Source organism: Camelus dromedarius, chromosome X (assembly GCF_036321535.1).
Source record: "Camelus dromedarius isolate mCamDro1 chromosome X, mCamDro1.pat, whole genome shotgun sequence".
Taxonomy (NCBI): domain Eukaryota; kingdom Metazoa; phylum Chordata; class Mammalia; order Artiodactyla; family Camelidae; genus Camelus; species Camelus dromedarius.
In genome coordinates, this window is record NC_087472.1 from 23,002,716 (window position 1) to 23,029,055 (window position 26,340).

Below are 26,340 nucleotides of genomic sequence, written 5' to 3' on the forward strand. Positions count from 1 at the left end.
GGGGAAGGAGGAGTCCAAAGGAAAAAAAAAAAGCAGACGACAACGTTGTACTACCGCACAGTATAATCACGGATGTGCATTGTGAATGCCTGAGTCATCAGGGCATGGCTTATTGCGTTCAGTCATTTCTGCTGAAGAGCCTAGGGAAATTATCATACATTTTAGGGAATGTTTCCATCGGAAATGCTCAAATTCCCAATTCTTAAGAGAGTACACTTGAATTATCTTGAAATCTTACATTGGCAGCAATGATCCTACTGACGTGAGCTAAGTGAGGCCTCACTGCAAAAAGTGTCATGTTTTACTCTGTCTTTCCCCTTTTAAAATTTTGGCGCAGGTGTCGTGGGAGTAAGGGTGGGATGGGAGGCTTGTGCGTAATACGGTGCACAAAGAAACTAGTTAATGGGAGCGGTTCTTGCTCAGTAAGTCTTAAATCTTTATTCTTTCCATCTGTTACAGATGAACAAGGCATAAATTGTACCCTCAGTTATTTAATGACTCTGGTAACCAAGAGAATATTCAACTTTGCTTTTACAGTAATTAGAATAGCTCTTTCTGAATTAGTTTTAGAACTTCAAGTATAAAAGCTGTTTTATTGTCTACTGTGAAATTTCAGGAGGAAATACCAAGTTCCCAAATCCATGTTCTGTATTCACTGTGCCTTTGTAAGATTTGTTGGCGATGATAGATGGCTTGATTTGATGGCAGATATGATAAATGTAATTAGGGGCATGTGTGAAATATAGATAAAATTAATTGTTTTAAGGAGATTTATTTTTATGCCCACAAATAGGACCTGAAAGAAAAAAATGCCCCAATCCTCATTCGCTGAAACTTACAACAACGGTTTCATTCACGGAAGAAAAAGCTCTTGCATACTAACTCACTGAACCGTACATACAGCAGAGCATTCAATTATTTGTTAAAGAAGTCAGTGAATCATAGTCTACCCATTTGGGGGAGACCTCCCCTTCTTGGCTCCCCAACCTATTTATCTGGGAAATTGGGGGCTGGGTATCACTGAGTGGTTAAAAATAATTCAGAAAATGTTCAGTTGGTTTTCTATGTAAGAGGCCCTTTCTTTTCCAATTTAAAGCTTACTCTAGACATTTTCATAATTTTAGAAATTTGAAGTTAAATTGCTCCACAAGACTACTCGAGAGAGGCCCACAGACCCTTTGGGAGCAAAAGCATCTGTTTTTCTATGCTCACATTTAAAAAAATATGTGTGCAGAAAAGTGTCTATGTTTTTTTCCCCTTGGATCCATCTGGTATGCAGATTAGGTTATTTGCAGAGTTAAGTATCTCCGTGTTTGGATTTTCTACATCGGTGCCAAAAAAGGTCTATGTAGAAAGATTGATCTTGCTTTGAGTACAGAACATGCCTTGCCATTCACCTTAATCTGTTTCTCTTTGATTTAGGTACCCTGAGAATGTTTAGAGGGCTGGGGAGAGAGCTGAGGGAGGTTTCTGGTGTTAATTCACCAGATTTACCTGTTGTAGAGGTGTTCTCTCTTTAAGAAAAAGCTATTAGACAACATTTTTTTGGTGTGTTCCAAGAGAAGACATTTTTTTTCAGGCACCCTGCCTTTCCTGCTTCCTCAGTGACAGAAAGATACTGTTGTCCTGTGGCAACAGGTCTAATTTCAGCTGTGTTGGGCCTTCCATGGTGGTATGCCACAGAGATCAGCCTCAGAATATGCCACACTTCCCAGAAGAAATCTTCCATCAGATGTGATAAAGGACATTCATTTTCTTGAATGAAAACCCTGAGCTACTAAATTGCTTTAGTCTTAGTAAACATATATCAGAAGTCAATTTATTTAGAATTATTTTCTAACAATCTCAGTGTGCGCACACACACTCTCCCGCAACTGAAGGACAGTGCTTCATGTTGCAGTCATCTGACTTGAATAAATGCACGGGGTTAGTGCAGCAGAGAAGAGCCAACCTCCCGTACCAAAGTCAGCCCAATGGCAGTGGGGGTCGGGGGTGCAGATGGAGAAAGAAAAGCTGAACCTTTTCATAAAGAAGGAAAATGGGCGTATAAGTGGGGAATCTCATCATGCTTATACTGTCTACAGGGGAAGCTTATGCCGAGAGAAGGCAATTGAATAAGGCATCAAATAAAATGCTAGGATGTGAGGATTAGAGGACAAGGATTTCACCAAAGAACATGTCTTTGGAAGTTTCACTTCCCAGACTTCAATATCGCATTCACTATGACTGAATGAAATTTGTGGAAGATTTAACGCTAAACAGCAGAAGAGGCAAAGAGAACATACAAATCAGAGGCAATAAAAGGCCACAAGTAAGTTAAAGGAGCAACAGATTATTCTTGCTCCTAGGAATAAGGGGCCATTTCAATGCATGTTGATCTTGCATGATCTTGTGGGAACACATCATTGTATGAACCCTAAAACATGATTTCTCAAATTTCATTCCCTCACAAACTTCCTTAAAACGTTGTGATCTATCTACACATCACAGTAGTATTATTTGTTTAATATATATCTTTATAGCTACTCCTTTACTTAAATTCAGTGGCATCCAAAGGCACAATATCCATGAAACTGCATACAAGAAAATAAATACAACTGTATGAAAATAAAATCCACTCATCCAGGTGTCACTGAAAATCTCCTGCTGTACGATCAGGAGTGGTGGTGGGTAATATTGCCTCAACTCAGTTGTGTCCTTAGGGGAGAGAATACAGATCATGTCTCCCTGTCCAGATCAAATAAGGTTAATTTGCCTTATGGTTCAGAACTTAAGAGTATCCCTCTACTTTCATCAGTCTTCTAAGGGAGTAAAATGATGGGCAGAGTTTGAGAGGTAGCAAACAATGCCTGGGACTGGGAAAGAATGACAAATCTGGAAACTTACAAAGCCTTTCCTAGGGGAATTTACACAGACTACCCTACCCAGGAAGCCCAGCAGCTTTGATCACGTAGAGTCTTTGGTCATGGGGCCAATAATAAATACTTAAAACACCTGGACCTTTTCATCAGCGAACCTGCAAAATGATGCATTTCTTAACACCGTGACTTTTCTTGGAGTACTTCATCTAGAAGACCTTTCATAGCACCCTACTTATATTTGGAAATATTCTAGACACTTTTTTTCAGGGAAGTGAGGTTGGGGTGATTTTAACTAGTGTTCAACCTCGAATAATACAGCAAAAAGACAGTAGTTTCTCTTTGACATAGCCGTATATGTCACTTCTGCAGTCTTTGCATTTTTTATTAACTATCTCCCCAAATTAGTGATAATTTATTTTGAACAGTACATTTTAAATAACTGCGTGCTCATGCATTCTTTTATGAAATTTCCTATCAAATGTTTTATAGTCATACTTACAGCAATTTTTGTTTTAATATTTACAACTTTAATCTAAATCTCAAGTTGTATCTTTCTTCTTTTCTCAGTAGATTTTTAAAAATCATTTGGGCCCAAAGTACTCTGATTCTGAATTTCTGCCTAAGACCTACTGGAAGGACTGTGTGGGTGGTGAGTAGAAGGTTTGGCAGGGCTAGTGGACTCATTACTTGGATTAAAAGAAAAAAGAATGGCAACATCTGGCATAAGCCTGAATAGTCACTCAGACATGTTTTTTCCAGCCACAACCACTTGAGGATAGGTGGGATATTGCGAGACTTCTTGCACTGGCCCAGGAGTCACACCTTCCCATCTTTAGATACTTACCAGGATCAACGACTCTAGTATCACACCTAAAATGACACTTTATAGATTTTAAACTTGTGAGAGTCTAGAAGTCTTTAGAGATTTCTGAATTACTCTTAAAGCTTTGAACAAATAGGTATTTTAAAAAGGTGATGTACTAGAAAGAGCCATGAACCTTGAAGTCAGATGGTTCTGGATTCAAATCCTGCCGTTTACTTATTAGCACCGTCACTGTGTGCAAAACTGAACCATGAATGGTTGGGTAGAGTATTCGAGAACAAGGTCCAGCCCAGGAGGATGAGGCCTTCAAGTCGGGAGGGGAGAGGAAGAGACGCGTGTTGTGGGGATGTGTACAATGAGACATTCTCCTTTGAACTCCCGGATGATGCCTCTCTGAATGCATTTTCTGTCTGAGAGATGCTTCTAGCATTTGACACCCTAATCTGTGAAATTTTCTGATTGCTGAAGGAAGCAAGTGAAAATGTTTTTATTTTCAAATAAAAGTAAATATCTCTTAGAAACCCAGTGTGTTTTGGGGACCTTTGGTTTTCAGGATAGTTGCTTACTTGGCAGGTTTCTCCCTCTTCTGGGAGCCATGTCATTTAAGTTTATCTCGATTTGCAAACTGATGACAGACAATAGAGGCTTAGTTCATTGGGGGTAAAACAGATTCTCCTCATTCACAGACGTTTGGTTTGGTTTGGTCTTTCACTCTTGCCATTTGAATTTCCATTATCTTCCTCATCTGATGGCTCATGGACCTTTGTGGTTATCCTGACACAATAAACCATTGGTAGCTTGAATCAGCCACAGTGGGAATATTGATCCCACAGAGATCAGCAGCACTACAAGTTGCAGATTTTTTTCCTCACCTTGCTAGCCAGTTTACTTGCACGGCACTGGACTCAGAAGGAATAGGGATTGAAGTCTTTTGTGGATGCAAGGGTTGCTTCTCTTAACTACATTTTATTTGTCTCTTCTTTCAGTGAACATTTGTTGAGTGCCTGCTCTGTACTAATCCTGGGGCCAGACACTAGAGAGACAGAGGTCATCAAAACCTGGTCCCTAGCCTAGAGGATCTCAGCACTACAGTAGGAAAGACTGTCAAGTTAACAGACAACTATAACCCAGCAGGAGAAGTGTGAGAACAGAAATATGGACAACATACTGAGGCGAGAATGATTAACTCATAACCTGCTAGAGGTAGAAAGTACTTTGTCTCCAACTAAAGACCTAAAAATTTTTTTCCCTGTGGTTTTTATAAGTGGGAGCCTGACAAACAGGTAACTTAAAGAGAATACCATTTTGAAAACAAAGAGAGATGTATTTCAGAGGGCTATTTCTCTTGATTTCAGGAGAGCCTTGCTGTGTTACTGTGCTTACACATTTGAGGAAAGCTTTTTATTTGGACCAACTATAGGCATTTGTTGAGATGGCAAGCCAGGGCTGGCTCCCTAAGAAATTGTGACTGAAATGATTGATTGGAAAAGCTAAGTTAGAAGGGTTATAAATGGCTATATAGTAAATAGAAGGGGATCTGCTAAGGGCAATGCATCCCTGCTTTGCAAATTACAAACTGTGTAATCTTAGGCAAGTTACATAACCTCTCAGTTTCAGTTTTCCATCTGTAAATCAGGGAACATAATCATTGAGACGCAGTGAAGTAAGAGTGTAGGCTAGACTGCCTGAGTTTGGGTCCCTACTTTGTCCTTCAATAGCTGTGTAACTTTGAACAATTAACTTAAACCCTCTGTGTTTCAGAATCCTCATCTTTAAAATGGGTCTGTCATTAGTACCTACTTCATAGAACTGCAGTGAGGAACAAATGAAATAATGTTTCTATAGCCTTAACCCAGTGCCTGATACTTATCCTATATTAGTTATATTTTCCTTTCCTCATTCCTATTGCAATGCTCCTTCCCTCTATCCTTCCCTGCAACAATCACATCTATCCTTCAAGGCCCAGCTCATATGCAGCCTCCTCCACGAAGCCTTCCCTGATTCTGTGTTATCACTCTCAAAATGTAGAGAAGTAGTTCTCTGCTGCTATGGGGTGAGGAAGATGGAGCGGCCTCAGAGCCCAGCGCAGAGGGTTACTGGGACCACTGGTTAGGATAGCACTGGGTTGGAGGTACACGGAAGGAGCTGCTGTTTACACTTGGAGTTCAGAGGGTAAGCTGAACTGGGGGTGAACCAAGGAAGTAATTCACACTGCCACCCTCCATTGCCCTCTCCTCTCCTGCCTCCAGCATGGATCAGAACCATGAATTCAAATCACACAGAAACCGTGGTTAGGAGGAAGATGTATGTGTGTGTTGGGGGCAGGTGGAGGTAGGGGATGGCTCCGCCTAGAGACAAAGGAGCACAGGCCATAACCTAATTTCTCATGTGTGGTCATCACAATGTTTCTACCACAGGAAAGAATGGGGGCTGGGGGTGGGTGGTGAGAGAGGCGAGAGCAGAAATTTGGCAGAGTCAGTGAGGTGGAGTTCTCCTCTGCATTGTACACTGTCGCTCAGGCGTCTTGGGCCGTCCCCACTCTGACAGTAACAACTGGACCTTGGCTTACCCACACTTCATTTCAGGAGCAAGGAGGCATAGCTATTCTGGGCTTTCTCACTTGAATCCACAGAGGCCTTGGTGGTAGAGACAACCTTAAGGAACATGATCCACCATCCTTGGAGGCCCAGCCCCAGGAATGCCTTAGGACACTATTTCTCAGAGTGTGTGCTATGTGGATCACCTGGAGTAGCTGTGAAGATGCAGGCGCCTGGGTACCTCTCCGGAGGGTCTGATTCACAAAGTCTGGGTTATGGCCAGGGAGCCTGCATTTGAACACTCAGATGATTCTGATGCACGCTGACATTGCAGAACTACCTTTCCCTGTGACAATAAAGGCACTCTGAAAAGCTCAATGATGGGTTCTCATGAAAGGGGGTGGGAAGGGAGACACTGAGCTTACGGGGTGCTCTCTTGGGGAACTCCCATGAGAAGCCCTGGGCAGGCAGGGAGGGGGCTGCCTGAGGACACTCACCCAGACTCCTGGGAAAGATGCAAAGGAAGAATTTCTGAAAGATTCTAGTTTTAAGGCAGGACTGCACCACAGGCAGACCCGGAGACAGAGATTTGATGGCCCGTAGTTTAATTGGGAGTTGATTCCAGGAAGCACTAGTTGGGGAGAGAGGATATGAAGCAGCAAAGGGAAAGCAGCCTGCCCAGGGGCATGAATGAGCGGGGGAGCTCTGAGTGCCCCGGGAGTGCGCTCGCCCACCGGAAGGGCCAGGAAGCGGAAGTCTGTGTCTTTCAATTCCCATTCACCATTGACTCACAGCTTCTGTAGGGAGCATTCATTCCTCCCTAACACTTCTGACTTGTCTCACTCTCAGGCTGAGAGAAAGTCTTCAAATGGAGAATAGCACATGCTTACAATAGAATCCCGTTGGCACATATGAAAAAGGCTAGCGCCAAACATGGATAGGACACCAACAACATCTGCTGTAACTGCAGTGTCCTTATGTCACATATATTGCACTTTCCAGTTGACACATTGCCTTGATATGCATCACTGCAATTGATAAAAAAAAAATGAGGTGGGCGGGAAAGCAGAATGGTGATGGGAGTACACTCTGGAGTCAGACCGACCTAGAACATCAGTTCTTCCTCTTTGCAGCTGAGTGACTTCGGACAAGTTATTTTCCCTTGGTGAACCTCACTTTCCACATCTGTAAAGTGGGGATCATTATTCTGATGGTCCCACCTACTTCTTAAGGTTTTTGTGAGGCCTAAATGCAGAAATGCAGAATTCCTAGCAGAGTGCCTGAGATATAAGGGGATCCAACCAATATCGCTGCCTTCTCTGCCATCCCTATCTCTTTACTCATGTGCACAGCACACAGCCCTAGTGGATGGCACCAAGGTGGTGCTCAATAAATGTATCTAACACGAAGGCTTGGCTACACCCTGGAGAAAAGTCACCATTGCTTATGAAGCAGTAGATGAAGGTGTCATATATATTAAAATAATGTAAAATCTAGAAAAGTGGACTGAGGGGATGAGCATTGAACAAGTTCAGATTCAGGGAAGGCCTTCCCCCTGGAGAGGAAGATGTCTTTTAGACTAGATTTTGAATGATGGATAGGGGGTGACTGTTTTTGGCAGAGAGAAGGGAAGGAGGATTCCAGGTGGGAAGACACCCTGGACAAAGGCCTGGTAGTGGTACGTAACAGAAGACAAACATAAGCTAACATTTATTGAGAACTTAGTGTGTACAAGGCACTCTGTAAAGTGATTTTTTAAAGTATTTTATGCCATCAAAGTCAACCCTTTAAGGTGGGCACTATTCTTAATTTTATCTTCCATGTGAGGTAACTAAAGCACAGAGAAGTTGAATAACTTGCCTGAGGCCTCACAGGCAGAAAATGATGGAGCCTGGAGTCAAAATCAGATGTGTCTGACCCCAACCCCAGTCCCTAAGTATTAGCAGCTATGATAATAATTAGTAATCAAAAGAACTATCATTATTTCTGGGACTCAGCTCCCACCATGAAGTCAATTCAACAAAGACTGGCTACCTACCGTTATTATGCATTATTACCTAAGTAAGGAGCAGTTTTAGCCTGAATCTTTGGAAATTCTCCTTTCTTGTGGAGCATCTTGGGAATTTCTCTTTGGTTTCCCCTAATTATTTCTCAGAGCCTTGGGCTTGGTTCATCTGATTATGACTCCAATTTTCGATTCCTTATCAGCATATGACATGAGTTGTCATTGTTTAATCACAAGCTGCACTTGTGATGAATGTTGGATAATCAGAACAAAAGCGCAGGAAAAATAATTAGAGGGAACCAAAGGGAAGAGGCTCCCAGCCTTGAACAAGAGACTGTGTGAAGGCTTCTAGGAACTTGGTCCCTGAAGCTCTGACAATGTATTTTGATCCTTGTCTGCATGCAAATGAATGACTCCATCAAATCATAGGCAGTTTGTCACAGTGCAGGTTATTTAGCTAGTTAATTAAATGTCTGAGTGAGCTGGTGCCTCTCTGCACTGGGCTCTGAAGATAACCAAACCTGTGTTTTGACCAGGCAAGTTAATTTAAAATAAGTGACCTTAATTGGGTAATGGCTGCAAGTTCAAATTCAAGAATCGCTATAATTAGTCCCAGATGGATCTTAATTGTTCTTTCAGGAAACAGAGTGGGGAAGGGGGAAAGAAGTGCCCAAGCCCAAAGAAAAGGTTATTAGCCATATCTTTCAAAAGCAGGGGAGCTGACTGGAGCAGGGCATGGTTAATGTGGGATAACAAGAGCTCTGCTGCTGCTGTCCAAATGCATCCTTCTGGGCGTAAAGTGAGAACTAGAATTCAGCGCTCCTAAACCATGTGGTCTCCGGCAAGTTATTTCATCTTCTTATGTCTGTTTCTCATCTACATAATGGAGAAGACACTATTAACCCTACCACCCTCAGAGGATTGAAAGAGATACTTTGCAGAAAAGCTTTGAAAAAAATATGTAACGTTCTACAAGGCTGTATTCATTCCTGCTTTAACCCAGGAAAGTTTCCTAATCAAAGACTTTTGATTTTAGAGTATAAGGCTATTCTAGGTGCGTGCCTCTTTTTATTGTTTCCTTCTACTCTGCCATAAACCAGGTACCTTCTGAACTACCCCTCTTGAAAGGGGAAAGGATCACAACAGGCAGTATGTTCAGCGCTATATCTGTGTGGTGGTACACGATGTTCTAATTTCTTAGGAGGTGTGCCCGCAGAGCTGAAAATGATTTTGGCTTTGTGGGCTTTTGGAAGAAGTCAGAGAGCACACACATTTAGCAGTTTTTTTTTATTACAAAATCGGATCCTTCTCCATTCATGTTAATAGAAATCTTTGACTTGAAATTACATGCTGGCACAGCACTGTGGTACCGTGAGGTTAGTGTGAGTCCCGGTGAGAACAGGATGGCTTTATCTTCACTTATCTTTTTATGTGAATACTTGGATTTCCCTTCAGTCTTGTGATACATTCTAATTACCCATATCTTCCCAAGCTCTGGAAGCCAAGTGTAATAAGAATTTGTACAATGGTAAAAATAAAATAAGTGAAAAAAATTATAACCCAGTACAAAGCCTTGGGAGACCAAGAACTTGACCATTTGGAGATGCACGAATGACTGCTTTTGAAGCTGCTTTTCTTTCCCAATTCCACTGTTTTGAAGGGAATTGTATTGTGATGCCCATTTGAGTCCCCCTTAATGGAATCTAAGCATCTAAGACAGAGATTTACAACCTATACCTACTGACAGTAATCACAACTGTTTATCCTTCAAGCCTAACCAAAACTCATTAAAGGAGCTTGCTTTTAAATCAGAATCTGCGTTCTGCCTTGTTAGATGAGCCAAGCAAATAATGGAGTCGTGTCTCCCAGAATTGCATTGCTATCGGAGGGCTGTGCCTTTTGCTGAAAAGAGCTTGAGGTCCTAATGAACAAATAAACAGACAAAAAGCCCTGGTGCCGCATTACCCTTCATCACTGGGAAATAGCCCTCCACGGCAGGGAGCAGCAGAGGACACAGTTCTGCGAGGATGTTGCAAAGGTTTAAGCCAGGGGCTGAGCAATTGTTTCTACAAGTCTCCCTGGGGAGTTTGTGTGATGGACCATGAGCAAAAGCCACAATATGCAGTGCACACAGGACTGGGAATTGTTTTCCAACTGATAAACGTCGGGACTTTTTTTTTTCCTCTGAAAAATATCAAGAAGCTATTTATTTAAAATTCAACAAATATTTACTGAGCACGTACTAGGTTCCAAACTGTTTTAGGCATTGGGGATACGGCAATAAACAAAACACAAAGCACCTTGCCCTCATGAAGCCTCCATTCTAGTGCCGTTGTCTAGTGATTACTCCCTCCTGTGAATTCCTATAAGGTTTCTACCTCTCATCTTTCCCTCAGACTACTAATTGTTTACCCAAACTAGGCATGGGTTCTGCCATCCCCATGAGACTCTAAGTCCTTGAGGGCAGGGCCCCAGTTTAAAACCACTAGTGTGTACATCACTCAGCACATCATTCAGCATACCTGTAGGCAGGGATTCAGTCAATGTTTGTGGATGATGAAAAAGATGAGGACTCCAAATATAGAGAAGAAGGATGGGAAGTTATATTAACTTCAAATATGATCTTTCTGGTGTAGTATATTTTCTTACGAATAGACTCTTAACCTCGACACCAATTCCAGGCAGTTGGGTGGGAAGTGGGATGGTGGTGAGAAGGCAGGTGGCCTTTTCAGGGGAGCCCAGGTGTAGTTACTTATTTGGTCCATGTATTGGCATAATCTTGGATGGTGTGGCACAAAGAAAGTGGACGTTGGAGCCAGATCTGGGTTTAAATCCTTGCTCTTTCTCTCCCTACTTGTGTGGCCATTATGTATTAGTCCCTCTCTCAGCATGTCAGTTTCTTCATTGTTATGTGACGGGGTAGTTTAATCCCTAAGCAGAAACTCCTCACTTCAGTACCATGTTGCTGTATTTTCTAATGGAAATAATTCTGTTTATTGCGGATCAAAAGGTCATGATGAAAGAGAGAGTTGTGTTCTGGCCGATATAGCCTGTGTTCTTATTGGTAGCAAGTTTCTACCATTCTGCTTTATGATATGTGGGTTATTCTCAACTTCCTAATTGGCACTGCTTATTAGCATTCACTCTGACAAGTGGGGCTTGTCATACCTGTGCAAATATACATTTCCACCCCCTTCCACCAAACTGGATGAACTATTGGCCCTTGAAGACTCAGTTCAACAAACCATCAGGAGAAAGCCTCTCTGATCCCCCAGTCAGGCTGAGGTCGGCATGTTTCTTCTGTATTTTCCCATTGGACTCTGTGTTCTCCTCTGTCACTGTACTGACCACTCTAGACCGTGATCATCTGTTTACCTGGCTGCCTTCCTTCTAAACCATGAGCTCCTGGAGAGCTGGACCCATGTATTATTTGGTTTTCACTTTTTCTTGAAGCTTATTACTAATTCTCATCCAGGACGACAGACGCAGGCAGCATGAGTAGGAATGTCTTGCTTTCAAAGACAGCTTGAAACCATTTCTTTACCTTTCAACAGTTCTATTGGAAAGGACTGTGCATAAGAGCCTTCTGTTTCCTTTTTTTTTCCCCATGTAATTAAGATAAAACCATTCACTTGTTTCTCCCACTTCAAATATTATTCCTATTTATGTAGATTCTGTGAAGAGGACACTTGAATAAGGGGTCCTTTCCAGTTTCTACAAAGAATTGAGCCTGAACTAGTTCTCTTTATGCAAAAAAGTCTTTGTTAGATGTGTTGGGTTCTGTTGCAGAGATTGCAGATAAAACCATCCCCATCTTCCTCTGGAGTACAGTAAAGGGAAATTCATCTCCATCTGACGACTTTTTAGCTAAGCTCTCTGAGCAAAGCAAATAATATGCAACTCATGAAAACAGTCTGCTGGCTGAATCTATATTTGGAGAAACCACACCATTTTCTCTTGCTCATAAATCCTCCAGTACCTGGACCATTATTAACATCTTTCTTTTTCTTTAAAAAACATAGTTTGATGGCAAGATTATCATGCATACATTCTTGACATGAGTTAAGAAAGTTAAGAGAAAGAGTTGTAGGTCACTGAGTGGTAAGGACCATAAAAGAAAGTGGATAGGATGTCCTGAATTTTATGTGTATTGTCTTTTAGAGGTTTGAGCTCACTGGCTGTCGTTCAGCATGCAAGGTGCTGTGGTGGAGGCTCCGGTGGACAGAGTCACTGGGGAAGTAGCCTACTGGGAAGTTTTCTCAGGCAAATGATCCTCCTACTCAGTTTCAATATTTCACACTTAGTGCTTGATCTTCAACAGGCTGGGTGTGAGAAGCAGCCCATCACTCTCCTGGGGAGGAGACATGAACAACACTACCCCTCCCTAGTGGAAGCAAATGCCTGAGGTTTCGGGGATGGTCTGCTGCCACCTGTTATCAATGCAGCTAATACAGAAGAGCTGATGGCTCTGTTGGGATATGCACTTTCCTGCCACTCGTTGCAACTCTCTCTGAGCGGCATGGTGGTGGTTGCCATGGACACCAATTGGTCAAGGGGCTAGGGTCAGAGTTTGAAGGATTGCGCTGTGCTTGAGTGGGTGAGACTGAAATTAAGTTAATGTGTGTACAAATAAGGTGCATTTCTTTCCTTTGCGCCTTTGAGAAAACTGCAACAAAGCAGTCTGTCAAGCAACAATTGATTTTATATTGGCCAGGGAAGAGGGAGGAGAAGCAATTTATTGAGTAGGAGGTTCTCAAGTTAAGCACAGGCAGTAGTTTGAAATAGGTCAAGAGAAGTGAAAAGGACTCTCAGAGCTCTTGAAGAGATAGTAATGATGGAAAGGCACTTAAGAATGGCTATTAAGAAGCTTTCTCTAGTACTTTCTTTTACTGCCTGGTCCATTGCTTCAGTATCCCTGGATCCTCATTTCTTAATCTAAGATGCAGTATTACTGAGATTTCACTCCACTTTGGTTCTTCCCTCTTATTTACTCCTGCAAGTGCGTGCGTGCATCTTTTAGATAGCATTGTTTCAGATCGGTTCATCCAGTTTTCCCTCTTCTGGGTCCTCATTCTTAAGATTAGTGGGCACATTTTCTGCCAATGCTGAGCTCTGAAAGAGACTGCACCCTTCCTGACCCTGTCCTCAATAATGATCCATTTTATAGCTAGAGCCAAAATTTCCACTGTTGGGGCAATTAAAAGCATGGAAATAATTTAAGTTAAACCACATAAGTTTGAGTACAGTACCCTTGTTTACAACCAATGAACCCAGCTATGTTAGGACAGTCCTGTTGGGCTCACAAAACCATAACCAAAACACTCGTCATTCTCTTGGTAGTGCTTACAAATCCAGGCCTTTAAGATGATCATGGGAAAGTAACAGCACACTGTCAAAGGCAAATATGAAGACTTCAAATATCTGGGTAACATGTTCTAACCACCAAACTCTTGCCTCCTCTCTGACTCCACCACATCAGTCTCCTTCTCTTGAGACCTGCCTCAGATTATAGAAGGAGCTTAAATGCTCTTTGAGTTCTCAGGCTCAGTGACCACACGTTCCTTTCCTTATTCACTGTCTCCTCCTTAAGAAATGAGGTGCAGTGACTCTTAATTATAATGCTCAATATTTGAAGACTTGCCCTCTCTGGGAATCTTAGAATACCTTAGAGAAATTGTCTGATTCATCTTAATGTTGTTCTGGTAAGGCAGGGAAAGAGTTTTCTATTTTATGATGAAGATGATGAAAGGCAAGGTGGCTGTACAAGATCACACAGTGATCTTAAGATAGAACTCAGCCAACTTTCTAGTCTTTGGCCCAGGGCAGGATGACTTCAGAAGATATTTGTCAATCAGTCAATTGCTATTCTTTTTCAGAGTAGGGTGTTGGTGGTCCATGTACATTTGGGAGGCTGTTTGGTAGTTAAACATATCTTTAAAAATGTTGGAGGGAGAAAAGTGGTGTCTGGCTACTAATCTCTTTCACTTTAGCTCTACCTCTAGTGACGTGACACTTCATTGTCACAATCTTCCCAAGCCCTGGCCCGCTGAATAGTGCCCCTTGCTCGTCAGTTTGTTATAACCTTTGGGCAGAGACAGTTTGACCCTGTCAAATCTGGGCGGAAAGAAAGCTGCCCCAAGAAGGATGGGATTAATTTGACTGAGAGGGCCAGGTGGGTGGTTGGTAACGCTGGCATCAAACTGATCAAGGGCTCCTTCCCACACTCAGTCTCATCAAAGTCCAGACGTCGGCGTGGGTCAGTCAATGGCCTTTGCCCTTCAGGGTTAGTGCGGTAAAGAACCTGAGTCTGCACATTTTATTTTATTTTTTGTTACTGCACTTACTTCGCATTTCTCAGTGTCTCTCTGTAAGGGAGTCTAGAGGTCTAAATAATTTGAAATATAAAATGAAAAAAAAATTAAAAAGTAAACATAAGGGCCCTGTGGCAGTGTGAGCATAAACAATATGTAGCTTTTGTATCACTGTTGTCAATTGTGGTTCTTGCAGCCCTTGTGAAACTGTTTGTTACAGCATCTGTTAGAATCTAGGACAAGGCTCCTGTAACCATGCAGCTGTGTGAGAAATCTTTTAATTGCTATATTTTTGTTGCTCTTAATCTAGAAAAAATTTCCTGATAAAGTTGGAAGATGATTCCAAAAAAATTTTATTAATGTTTACAAGTAATTCAAATCCATAGGACCTTGTCAATCTCTCAGTGCCTACAAAAGCTTAATTGGGACGTTCACAGTACAAACCACGCAAAGGAACGGTGTCAGGGTGTCTTCCCCTCATGCCAACTGAAACATCTTCATTGTCTGTGGATGGATAAAATAGCTATTTATGGTTAATGTTTCCTTCCTTTCCTTTTTTTTAAAAGAATGGATCTGAGGTCTCATTTGATTTAAGTGATGGTATTAACTCAAAACAAAGGAGAGTATTTGTATATTATTTTTTCCATTTGAATTGGTTCATATTTTTATAATTTTAGAATAAGGTACCAGCCTTGATCCTAAAATGCTGGTGTTAATGGATGGGAGAGATGGTCTTTGGATTTAATAAATCGTTACTGCAATCTACTATCTGTTTCTATGTGCAAAGGGCATCTGAGCAGGAGTATAACAGTAGATACAGATATAATGGGGAAGTTATGTGGTGAACAAACAAACCTCAATTTATCAGAATCCAACTGCCAAGAATTTCTAAATAATAGGAGTTTCCCTCGAGGCATTTTCCAGGTATTATAAGGACTGAGACGATATTTATATATACATACATGGCACAGCTTTGATCAACCAGAAACTTATTAATGGAGACATTTGTGGTTCTGTACTCTAAGGATAGAGGTAAATGATAAACCTCCAGGCTGTGTCCTGGCCTTGGAACATATTACCTTTCTCCCCCTTCATCTGTGTCCCCAAGCCTAAGCAAAGCTCACTGACATTGAGGCTTGCAAGATTCTCAGTCAGCAAAAAAAGCATTCAGTGATGGTCAGTAGCCCAGAAATCTGAGAAAGCAGGAAAGCCGACTCATACATTTTAAGATATTTATCATACTCTGCCTTCCAGAACTATCGTGTTGCCTCATCACCCCTATTACTGTAGCATGGAAGATATGTCCTTTCCCCGACCCACCATATCTAGCACTCGGTATGGTTAAATGGGTCAGGACTCAATCAATAGTTCTTGAATTGAATTTCCTACCTTGTTTTTCATAGTGCTGGCAATCACAGCCTGTTGGAACTGGAAGGGGCCATCATATTCAGCACATTCATTTTATAGTTTATGAAATGGAGGCACAGAGTGATAAAGTGACTTTTTGAAGTTGTACAGCTTGAGACTAGAACCTAGGTCTCCTGCCCCAAGGCCTCTGTGCTCTGCTTTATAAAACTCCAGGATGTTTCCAGCCATCCCAAGGACTCTCATGAGGTTCCCTAATGAAAATTAATTTCAATTTGTGTTTATTTTTAAAATAAAACTCCAAACCTCATAGGAAATAATCAAGCAAATAACGAGGTATCACAATTTTTAAAAATGGGGGGGAGGGAAGTGTTGGTTGAACAGGAGTATTTCCTTTTTGAGACCAAAGCTTCTATCATCTGAAATAAACAAGAGTCTTGCTGTTTCAAAGTAATGATCTTGAATGAGTTTTTTCTCTTTATTTTCCCAGAGGGGATTTGCTTCTAAATATTCATGAAGCCAGTCTAGCCAGTCTAGTGTGAAGTATGACCAGAGAATCAGATCATCTTTTTTAATAAGCCAAAGATAAAAATCTCTAAATATAGAATACTGATGTCCGCTACTAACTCTTAGGATAAATACCTCTGCATTTTAGGGAACAAGTTTATTTAAGGCTGCCAGTGAGTGCTAAAATCACCTAACACGTTGAAGGTTTTTACTGCAAGTACAGAGTCCCACTCACTTAGAGCCTAAAGGACGGGAGGCTGGACTTAAGAGAACATCTTTAAGAAATCCAACCATAGGTTTTGATTCTAAGACACTGTTCTGCAATTTTGGGGTGCATTTTGCTTCAACAGGTGGCAAGGTAGTCTAATATATGTTAAGTAATAGGATTAAATCACCATGACATTAGGGTAAGAAAGACCACTGGACACCATGACTGAGGTAACAAAAAGGGTCCCTGAAAAGGATGAATGAGGCAGCCAATTTATACAGAGAAACCTGGAATAGGTTGGAGGTGGGGAAAGAAATGGTACATCTAGTAAGATACAGTAAGAGCTGAAGGAAGGCCAATGGGTATGCTTGGCTATGTATGCATCTATGCTTGGAAGCATGCTCATTAGCAGATTGGGGAGCAGAAGAAACAAAGAGGAATGGGATCTCTTTTTTTATATATGGGCGTTAACTTGTGCCTGGGAGAAGAAGATGGAGAGGCATAGTGTTAGAACCACTTTGACCTTACGTTTTATGGTGAGTTTACTCATATACAAAAATATGCTGCAGGCGTTTCTAATTCCTTTTATTCTACCAGCACATATGTACCTAGCCTTTATTATATGATTTTACATTTGTTGAGATGCTGCTCTCTAACTTGATTCACATGGCTAGGGGCTATTACAAATTTTAAAACGGAAAGAAAGAAAGAGAACCTTTGTTTCTCCCAGTCGTGCCTAGTGTGGTACTCTGAATATAAGCCCTTGTGTGATGTTAACCTCAGAACAGTTGCCTGGCCCTTGTCTGGGAAATTTTCCATGTCAATTACAATGCCTGTTCTAGAGGTCTGATACCTTTGCCTTCCTTCTTCTTCCTGAGTTGCCTCTTGATTATGCAGTGATTTCTTAGGTAGCTAAGCAAGTTTATCCACTCCAGGAGGTCCCATTCTGTGTGGCATTTTCTTTCTCTGTCATGGGGGTATGGCTTCAGATTGCCCTTTGAAATCCAGGTAACACCTGACAAATCCCTTATTGTCTTTGTCTTTCGAAGATTCTGAAAAGCTTCTCATTCAGTCCACCTATAGATGCAGGCTGAGAAATAAATGGCATCCTGCTTTGGTTCAAGGGTCTCCAATATAGCTGTACTGTCTCCTATCTAGTACTCAGCCCACCATATAATCTGAATGTCATGGAGGACATAGAGCTAAATGTGAAGTATAGAACCACTAATATGTGGTGATGGAACTCTCAGCTTATAATCATGCCCCTGAAAGCAGGTGTCTAGAAGAACTTTGGAATTCTAAGTAGAGAGTCTTTCTTAGACAACCTCTAGTGTTGAAAAGGATCTGACATAGAATGGATTGTGGCAGTGGGCATGGAAAGGGGGAGGAGAAATTTATTTACCTATCACTGCTCCTCCAGACCTATAATTTATCCTAATCATGTCTCCTGACCATCTTCTTTTTTTTTTTTTTTTTTGGACTTTGGACAGGGTAAAAGGGAATGTCTGCAGAATAAAGCAAAAAATGCAAGAGTATCAGAAAGATTCCCTGGAGTAAGCTGTACCCACCCCTGAGAGGTAGACGTAGGATAAAAAAATCTTTCAAAAGAATAATGGGACCATCACTCTCTATCCCAGTTCTGCCAGATACTTGGTGAAGCCTTTAAGCTAGTCAGGAAGAGACTCCGTTACTGTGCAGAAGCACCCTCCTCAAACCCGCTTCCCCAGGCAGGTATCGCGATAGGTGACTGGAAGAGCTACAGTCACACTGCATGAGACCAGAGTGTTTAGAAAAAAACCTACTTTCCAGGAATAAACAGGACATTTTGACAGGGGCATTTATGTTTCTAGGCCATGAGAGAAGCAAGCTCACTCCTAACATTTCGGAGCCCACGGCCAGAGTACAAATGGAGGACGACATACCGTATATCTAAATGTTATAAAGTCCAAAAACAAGGTATGCCTTGGCCTGGTCTCTGTATCCACCTGTCAGCCTAAATAAAGAGAGAAACTGAGGCACGTTCAAACTACCAGGTATTGCATTTATTCAGAAGTAGCAGAGAAATTGCAATCCAGGAAATGCAAACTACAGGTGAGTCCCTTGAAGGTCTGGGGAAGGATGTATTTATGGCAAGGACTGCAAAGAGGGGGAGGTCCAGCCAGAGTCCAGGCAGTAAGTTCACTGGCTTGAGGATGGGGGAGATTCTTGGCAGATATTCAGGAGATAAGTCTTGGACTTCTGTAAATTAGGCATTTATGAGAAATCAGTCTTTCAGGTATCTTTTTTTTAAGCAGGGGATAGAGGTAATTTGGTCTGTTTGTTTATTTATAGAGGAGGTACTGGGGATTGAACCCAGGACCTGGTACATACTAAGCATGCGCTCTACCACTTGAGCTATACCCTCCCCCCAGTCTTTGAGTTCTTAAGTTTTATTCTCCTGAGGGTGCAACGTGTGAGAGTCTCGATTTCATCTCCTCTGGTTCCATTTTAGGTGGAAATCCTTTCACACACCCAAGACCCTGTAGCCCACTCTCTTGAAAGACGCCAGGAAGCTAAAGGACTCAGGCTCGCTCTCAGACTCACCCTACTACCTGTGAGATCCAAACACCCTGTTGGGGCCGGGCAGGGCGGGTGGGGAGGAAGCTGGGCCCAGAGCTCAGAACTCCTGGGTAGAGGCTGAATCTATCTGAAGCCAGGATGGAGTGGACCTGAGAAGTTCTCCAAGAAGCCGAGCAGAGTTAATTCCCCACCCCTATGGCTCACTCTTCTGACTTGGGGTTGCTGAACAATTCTGCATGTCTTCCAAAGCTACATCATTCCAGTAGTGTCAAAGGAGGGAGTGCAGGTATTGAGAGAAACTTTTCTGTCAAACCCCTTCACTGAGACTGATTTGGGGAGGCCAATTTGAAACAAAATTCATCATTTTTTCTGGTTTCCTATGGCATGAGTTGTCATTTTCTCTTTCACTGTCCCTGTCCTTGACTCCATGTACCTTTGTGCTCTGATCCAAGGAGCCCAGTTTGGCTTTTGTGTCCTTTTCCTTTCCACCCCCTGATGTTCAACCAGCTACTAACTTTTCAAAATTCTTAGGGCCAAAAAGAAAAAAAGCCTTTGTTTTCTAGTGTTTATGGTATGAGGAGCCCTCGAGAGCTCGGAGCTCAAGGCAGTGGCCCTTCTCACTGGAGTTTAAGGGTGGTAACGGCTGGGAGGAAGGCACACACCCCCTGGGGCACTGCTGCTCAAGTCTAGTAGCCCAGAAAAGCTGAGCATCCACCCTAAATACTTACCCAATGGGCATTTATGCTTTCCCAGAGCCAGCCTTATTTTATGCTTGATTTTCCAGAGGTTAACACAGGGAAGGGGAGTTGTACCTTCCAGACTTTGCCAGTTACATTCAAGTTATTCCCTATTAAAGGAGGAGAAAATGGGCAACCCCTAGGGCAGTTTTTGGTAAAATAATGAAGATTGTGTTTCTTTATCTGAGAATAGATGCACACAGATTGGAATTCTAGTTGTACTTACGTACCACTCGGAGAAAGTACCCCTCACAATTGATTCCTACTCTTGTGGAGCCCCCTGCCTAGTTAGATTGTTGGCACCACAAGTAAATGACCCTGTTCATCATAAATGAGTTCTTCACCAAAGGGTAGGTTTAAAGGGCATATTTTCAGTTCCGTGTGTTAATGGAATATGGATCCTCGTCAAGTAGAGAAAATATCTGTGAGATGCTTGTTGTTCAACAATGCTTGTTGTAAACAGAGCCGCTGCTCCTGGCTTCATTAGGATGCTCATCTCATAACCTCTGGTTGAATCTACTCTGATTGAAAACATCAGTCAGATGCAGGGCTGATTAGCGCAGTGATTAACAGCATTTGGAACCAGACTCCCTGGGTTCGAACTCTGGCTCCACCAATTATTAGCTGTATGACCTCTAAGTCTCAATTCCCACATCTGTTAAATGGAGATAATATTTCCATCTACCTTATAGGGCTAATATGAGGATTAACTCACATGAGGTGGATAAATGCACACATCTCCACCCACATTGATGAAAATAGTATCTGGAACATTGTAAGCACTTAATACTTATTTGTTATTAAAAATGCCCAGTTGTCATACATAGCTCAAGGCTTTAGTGCCTTTAATTACTTTAAGTGATGTTGAAAAATCCAGTTAATTCTCCAGTAGTCCTTGAGCTTATCAATCTTTGTGTGTTACCCAATGTTACATTGGAGAAAAAGCAGAGAGGTTGTCTAGCATGCTAAACTCATATTAGTGAGAACTGAACATAGCTAAGTCTCAGACTCTGTTCTCATGGTAAGATCTTAGATTGAACTGATATCTTGGAAAATCCATGTGACACTGTCCTTGAGCAACAGTCCCTAAATAACTCATTTCCATAAGCACAAAAACCTACCACTCATGAGCAAATAACTATGGTTACTGGTCACTGAGAGCCTACTGAGTGCCAAGCGCTGGACCCGGTGCTCCACATACTACTTTGTGTAATCCTCACAACACATGAGGATCCTGTGAAAGGAACGTAGTGGAATAGTCTTTCAAGATGAGAAAATTGAGCCTCAAAAAATGAAGTCACTTTCTTCAGTGTCATGCAACAGGGAAGTGAAGGTGCTGGGATTTGAAATCACATCTATTTGAGTCCCAAGTTTGTGTTTATTCAACTCTACCAGGCGATGCTACCCACAAACTGTCTTCTGGACTGGCAAGTCAGCACAATGCTGTAGTAGGATCACTGAGATTAAGGGCGGGACAAAGAGGGAGCAAAAAAAGGAGAGAGATTGGACAGTACCAGTATGTGCTGAGTGAAGGGTGAAGCAAAGGACAGATATAAAGCTATAACATTTTTACTTCACTTGACACAAGTCTAGCCATTGACAACAGTGCTCTATGTGACCCCAATTGCTAGACATATTTTGGAGTGAGTGAGCACTGTCTCCTTTGTGTTACACCCTCATACTTTACAAGAGCCCCTAATAACATTCATCTTGTTTAAACTGTTATCTTTAGGAACCTGACTTACTAACTTGGAAGTTTCATTTCTTAAAATGACTGTTTTTGAAGTCACAGAGTCAAATGAAAGGAACATAAGGGACTGACTTGCCTCAGGATTCTGTCCTGAAGAAGCACTACTTTCCATGAGGAGGTGATTTTAGCTTGGAATATTTCCAGGGGAAAGCAGACATTCTATATTTTCCTGCACAGCACATTGAAACATTGGTTTGGGCTCCGCTAAGTCTGTATATGCTACAATTCAAGCAGGGACTATGCTGAGATTTACCTTTGAATTATCTACAGAAAAATAAAAATATGGTGAAGACTGAAAGGGGGATATTTAAATTTCTTTAAGGAGACAACCTTTTCAATATCCATTAAAGAGGCAATTAAGAAATATTCTTACCTACTCATTAAAATAAGCCTTCTATAAGGATATTTATTTGTCATCACACAGGATTAGCTTGGAATATTTGTATATTCCTGAAAACAATCTTAAAACTATTCTAGACCTGACTTTTCACTAATTCACAATGGCCTCACCTTCATATAGCCCCCGCTGGTGAGATTTTACTTTCCTCCAGTTTTCTCTCTCCCTGTAATGAGTCCTTGCTAATGCGGCCTCTCTCTCTGGTCTAGTTAAGCTCATTTGCTCTGGTACTGTCCTTCGGCACACAGAACAGTTGGTCAGTGTCCTCTTTACGATAACTCCATATACCTGAGGATGGTGATTAAGCTGCCTCTTGGCTCTCTTTCACCAGGCTAAACAACCCCAACTCATTTAGCCTTTCCTCATAGGCCCTATTTTCTAACGCTTTCATCATTTTTTGCAATGCTTCTCTGGACCTTCTCCAATTACTTTGCAATTGTTTTAAGCTGTAAACTGATGAGCAGGCCTAATCTAGGGTTTGGCATGGGCTAAATACTTAATAAATGACTTAGAAATTAAGGAAGGTGGTTCAGTGCAGGAGTAAGAGCTGGACTAGGAGTCAGAAGACTTGTGTCCTTGCTCTGCCACTTACTAGGGTTGGGCAGAGAGCCACATTTGGACAAATCATCTAAATGTCTCTAAGTGACAATTTATCATCTGTAAATCTGGGATAAACACATCTGCCCTGCCTGCCTCCCATAGTGAGGCTCAAATGAGATAATCTACGTGAAAACATTTTGTTTAGCATCAAAGCGCTATACAAACACTGTGTGCCAGGAACTTTTCTAAATGTTTTGCATATATTAACTCCTTAAGTTACTGTTGTCATTTCCATTTTATAACCAGAAAATGGAGGCACAGAGAGCTAAGTAACTCGCCCTAGGTCACACAGCTAGTTAGTGACAGAATCCAGGCAGATTGGCTCCAGAGTCCACACTTGGAAACTCTATGCTATGCTGCCTCTCCAAATAAACATCAAACATCCAACAGACCCATTCCTTTTACGGTGTCTGACCTTCAAAACAGCCCACAGGTAGACACTATTGCGATGGAGCATCTGTTCAGTCATGGGTAGATAACTCTATGAGGGGCAACTTTTTTGAAAGTTAATGTTTAGATTGGTCATTGAATTAAGGCAGCTGAATTAAGGTGGGGAGGGCCTCAGGAACACATTACAGTAATGGGAGAGCTCCATCAGTGCAAGTCAATGGCACATTCTTCCTAGTACACCTAAATCTTCCTATGAAAAGTGCTCTTAATTCTTGGGTTCAGGATCTACAGTTTCTAAATATTCTGTGTGTGTTCTGACAACCCTTCATGGTTTCAACTGTCTATAGCTCTGTCCTTTGGTATGTTAATTCTTGTAGCCAGAAATTTGGAATTGTTTCCTTACAGATTAACTGTTAAGGAGAAATATTAAAGACAGATTGGTACCTAATTAAATCTTTTTTCCTGCTGTAGTCTGAAAGGTTGAAAGAGATAAAAGAGAGCTTTGGAAAGAAATGTTGGAAGAGTTTTGATTTACCCCATAAGTGTTTAAACATTCATAGGGAAAATTAGAACCTGTATCATGGAATGGGGATGTTATGCTATATAGTGACATATTGAAGACCTGCTTATATTTGAAAAATTGAACCATATTGAGGTCTTTTCATTACCACCCTTTGGATATAGAATACAATATGAATTTACCTTATGCCAAAATCTGATCTATAGGGAATACAGTTGTAGTTGTGTAATGGGCTCTTTTACCTCAAATAGTGGCATGAAGTGTAATTTTATGGGAGACTATAGAAGTTTCCTTCCATGCAAATACACTCAAACAAAGTTGAAAATACCTTTGGAGGATGGGAGGATTTGGGGGGGAGGATTTGATACTATTTGAGTTATAAATGGTATCATTCTAACTAGAATTTATATAATGAATTATGATAAGTTTGTCAAGAAGAGTTGGAAACCAATGAGAAAAGTGATATCTCTGTATCTTAGTAATCAATTTATTTTTAAAAAGTCTTCTCTAAAGAAAGAGCGTGTTGAATTTATTGCTTAATTTAAATAATTTGTTTAATGAGAAATCTATATCTAAAGAAATAAATTCTGGTAAATTCATGGTAACAGAATATGCTTGAGCTGAGAGCGCCTATCTTAAACCTTTGAGAAACCATGTACTTTAATAATCACATCATGTGGCTGCAGGCACTGTTTTGCCTCTTGATGGAAGTATAGCAAAATCCCAGTGGAACTTATTGAAATGTGCTTGTTCAATATTTGCCCATCTATCTATTCATCCACCCATCCATCTATCCATCTAACACTATGTGCCAGATACTCTGTGGGACACTGAATATACAACAGTGAACAAGACAAACCTGATTCCTACCTCACAGTACTTAATGACCTTGTAGAAATTCCTTAAATGATAAAGAAAATAATCACGAGTTGATAGTTTTATGATGATTTTTTGAATGCAGGAAAAAGAGTAAGTGAAATGAACTCCCTAGCCTTACCTGGATGTTGTTAAAACTTTATTTTGAACAATGTGCCCTCAAGAATTGTATAGAAAGTGTTTTGAGGGATGCTGTGAATGCACATATAGAAGAAAGGAAGATAGAAAGTCAGACATTAGAAGAGAGAACAGGGTTTTGGAATAATGTTAGTTTACTTTTCCTGAAAATGTTTAGTAATAATGACTATTTTTTTCTATGGTCTTTTATGCCTTTCAAAGCAATTATACCAACCATGTGAGGAAGAGAAAATTTAATTTTCCCCATTATGTAGGTGAGACAACTGAGGCATAGATTTTTAAGCACCTAAGATCCCACTGCTATATAGAATTCACAGCTCTAGCCACTGCTTTTTCTATTACATCATGCTGAAAAATCCCAGACTCCAGTATAAGGTCCTATAAAACCCAAAAGACTTATCAGAATGCAAAATATTCAAGAAGCCAAAGTCACTAGTACAAAAGAAGGAAAACAAAGTACGACAAGGAGGATGTTCCTCTGCTTTCGGCTATTAAGTAGGTCACCCACTAAAAGGCTATTTTGGTATAAAATTTTAGAGGGCATGTAGTACATACTCCAGCATCACTGACCTGATTCTTCACTTTCAAGATCTAAGAAAATCAAAGGCAGTTTTTTTTCTTTTGGAAGGGAGGGGTAGATCATTTGGGTAGCTCAAGAGAATGTTAGTTGGGAAATTTGATTTAGCCAGGCTAGTGCTCTAGATATTTCGTGAGGCTGATTCACTAGAGGTGATGGTGTTCTTAAGAAGGGGACAGCTTTGCATCCTATGATGCAGTCAGCCCTTCCTTCCTTCCTTCCTTCCTCCCTCCCTCCTATTTTCTCCCCAACCCTCCCCTCCCGCCCCTCCCCTTCCATCCCTCCCCTTTCCTTACTGATTTTCTTTTTTTGCATTCTCTTCTTGTGGGGGCATATCTGACAAATTGTTAATATTTAATTTGCTATAAAACAGCTCTCCCAGGCAATGGCTGCTCACTATAATTTCAATCTCTGAAGCTGTTTTGGCCCCTAGGTACACTGGGATCGAATTAGAATGGAAATGTTTCCCTTACAGTTTGGTTTATGGCAGCACAGATACTTTGTTATTAACCGGCAAATTGAGACTTCTTAGGAAAATAATAAACTTTCACCACATTTCGATTTGACTCTTTACTCCAAACAGAATATCCATCTGGCTTAGGGTGAAACATTTCTTCTAATATTTTTAGTCTTAAATTTAAATATCCAAGATTGATAATAAATATCATTTGGCCCATTGAATTATATCTTTCCCCCAGTCTAATTCTTTTTCAGTTTCTTCACATTTTAAAAACCATAAACTTTTTCTCATAAGACATCTTACTTTAAAAATGGCCTTCAACTATATATACACGTATTCTCATTAATTCACGCTCTCTCTCTATTCCTTTCTCAAACCAGAGGAATATTCTGCAAAAATATCCACAAATTCAAACCTAGTGAATAGTACTCTGACACTTTGCAACTAGGCCCCTGAAACAAAAACCCTATCCTTCTGCCCTGCCTAATCCCTTGCCTGTTCCTTGCCAAGAGGAAGGTATAGGGATTATTTTGAAATAGTCAGCTATCTATGAAACAGAGGTGTGGAAGGGTGTGTTTATCTGATAGCATTAAATTGCAGAGACAACCAGATTAATATGGTAGGCAGTTTTTAACAGCTTAGATTTTCTTTTGTTTCTTTCAATCTCTCTTTTTTTTCCTGCAGCCACTGGGGAGGAACAAAGGATTGGAGAGATGATC

General features: G+C 41.1%; 1 protein-coding gene across 4 annotated transcripts in view; it reads right to left on the minus strand.

Annotated features, from left to right (window-relative positions):
* GRIA3 (glutamate ionotropic receptor AMPA type subunit 3) overlaps positions 1-26,340 on the minus strand; it is a 262,136-nt gene that overhangs the window by 108,315 nt on the left and 127,481 nt on the right. The gene's annotated exons all lie outside the window — the stretch shown is intronic.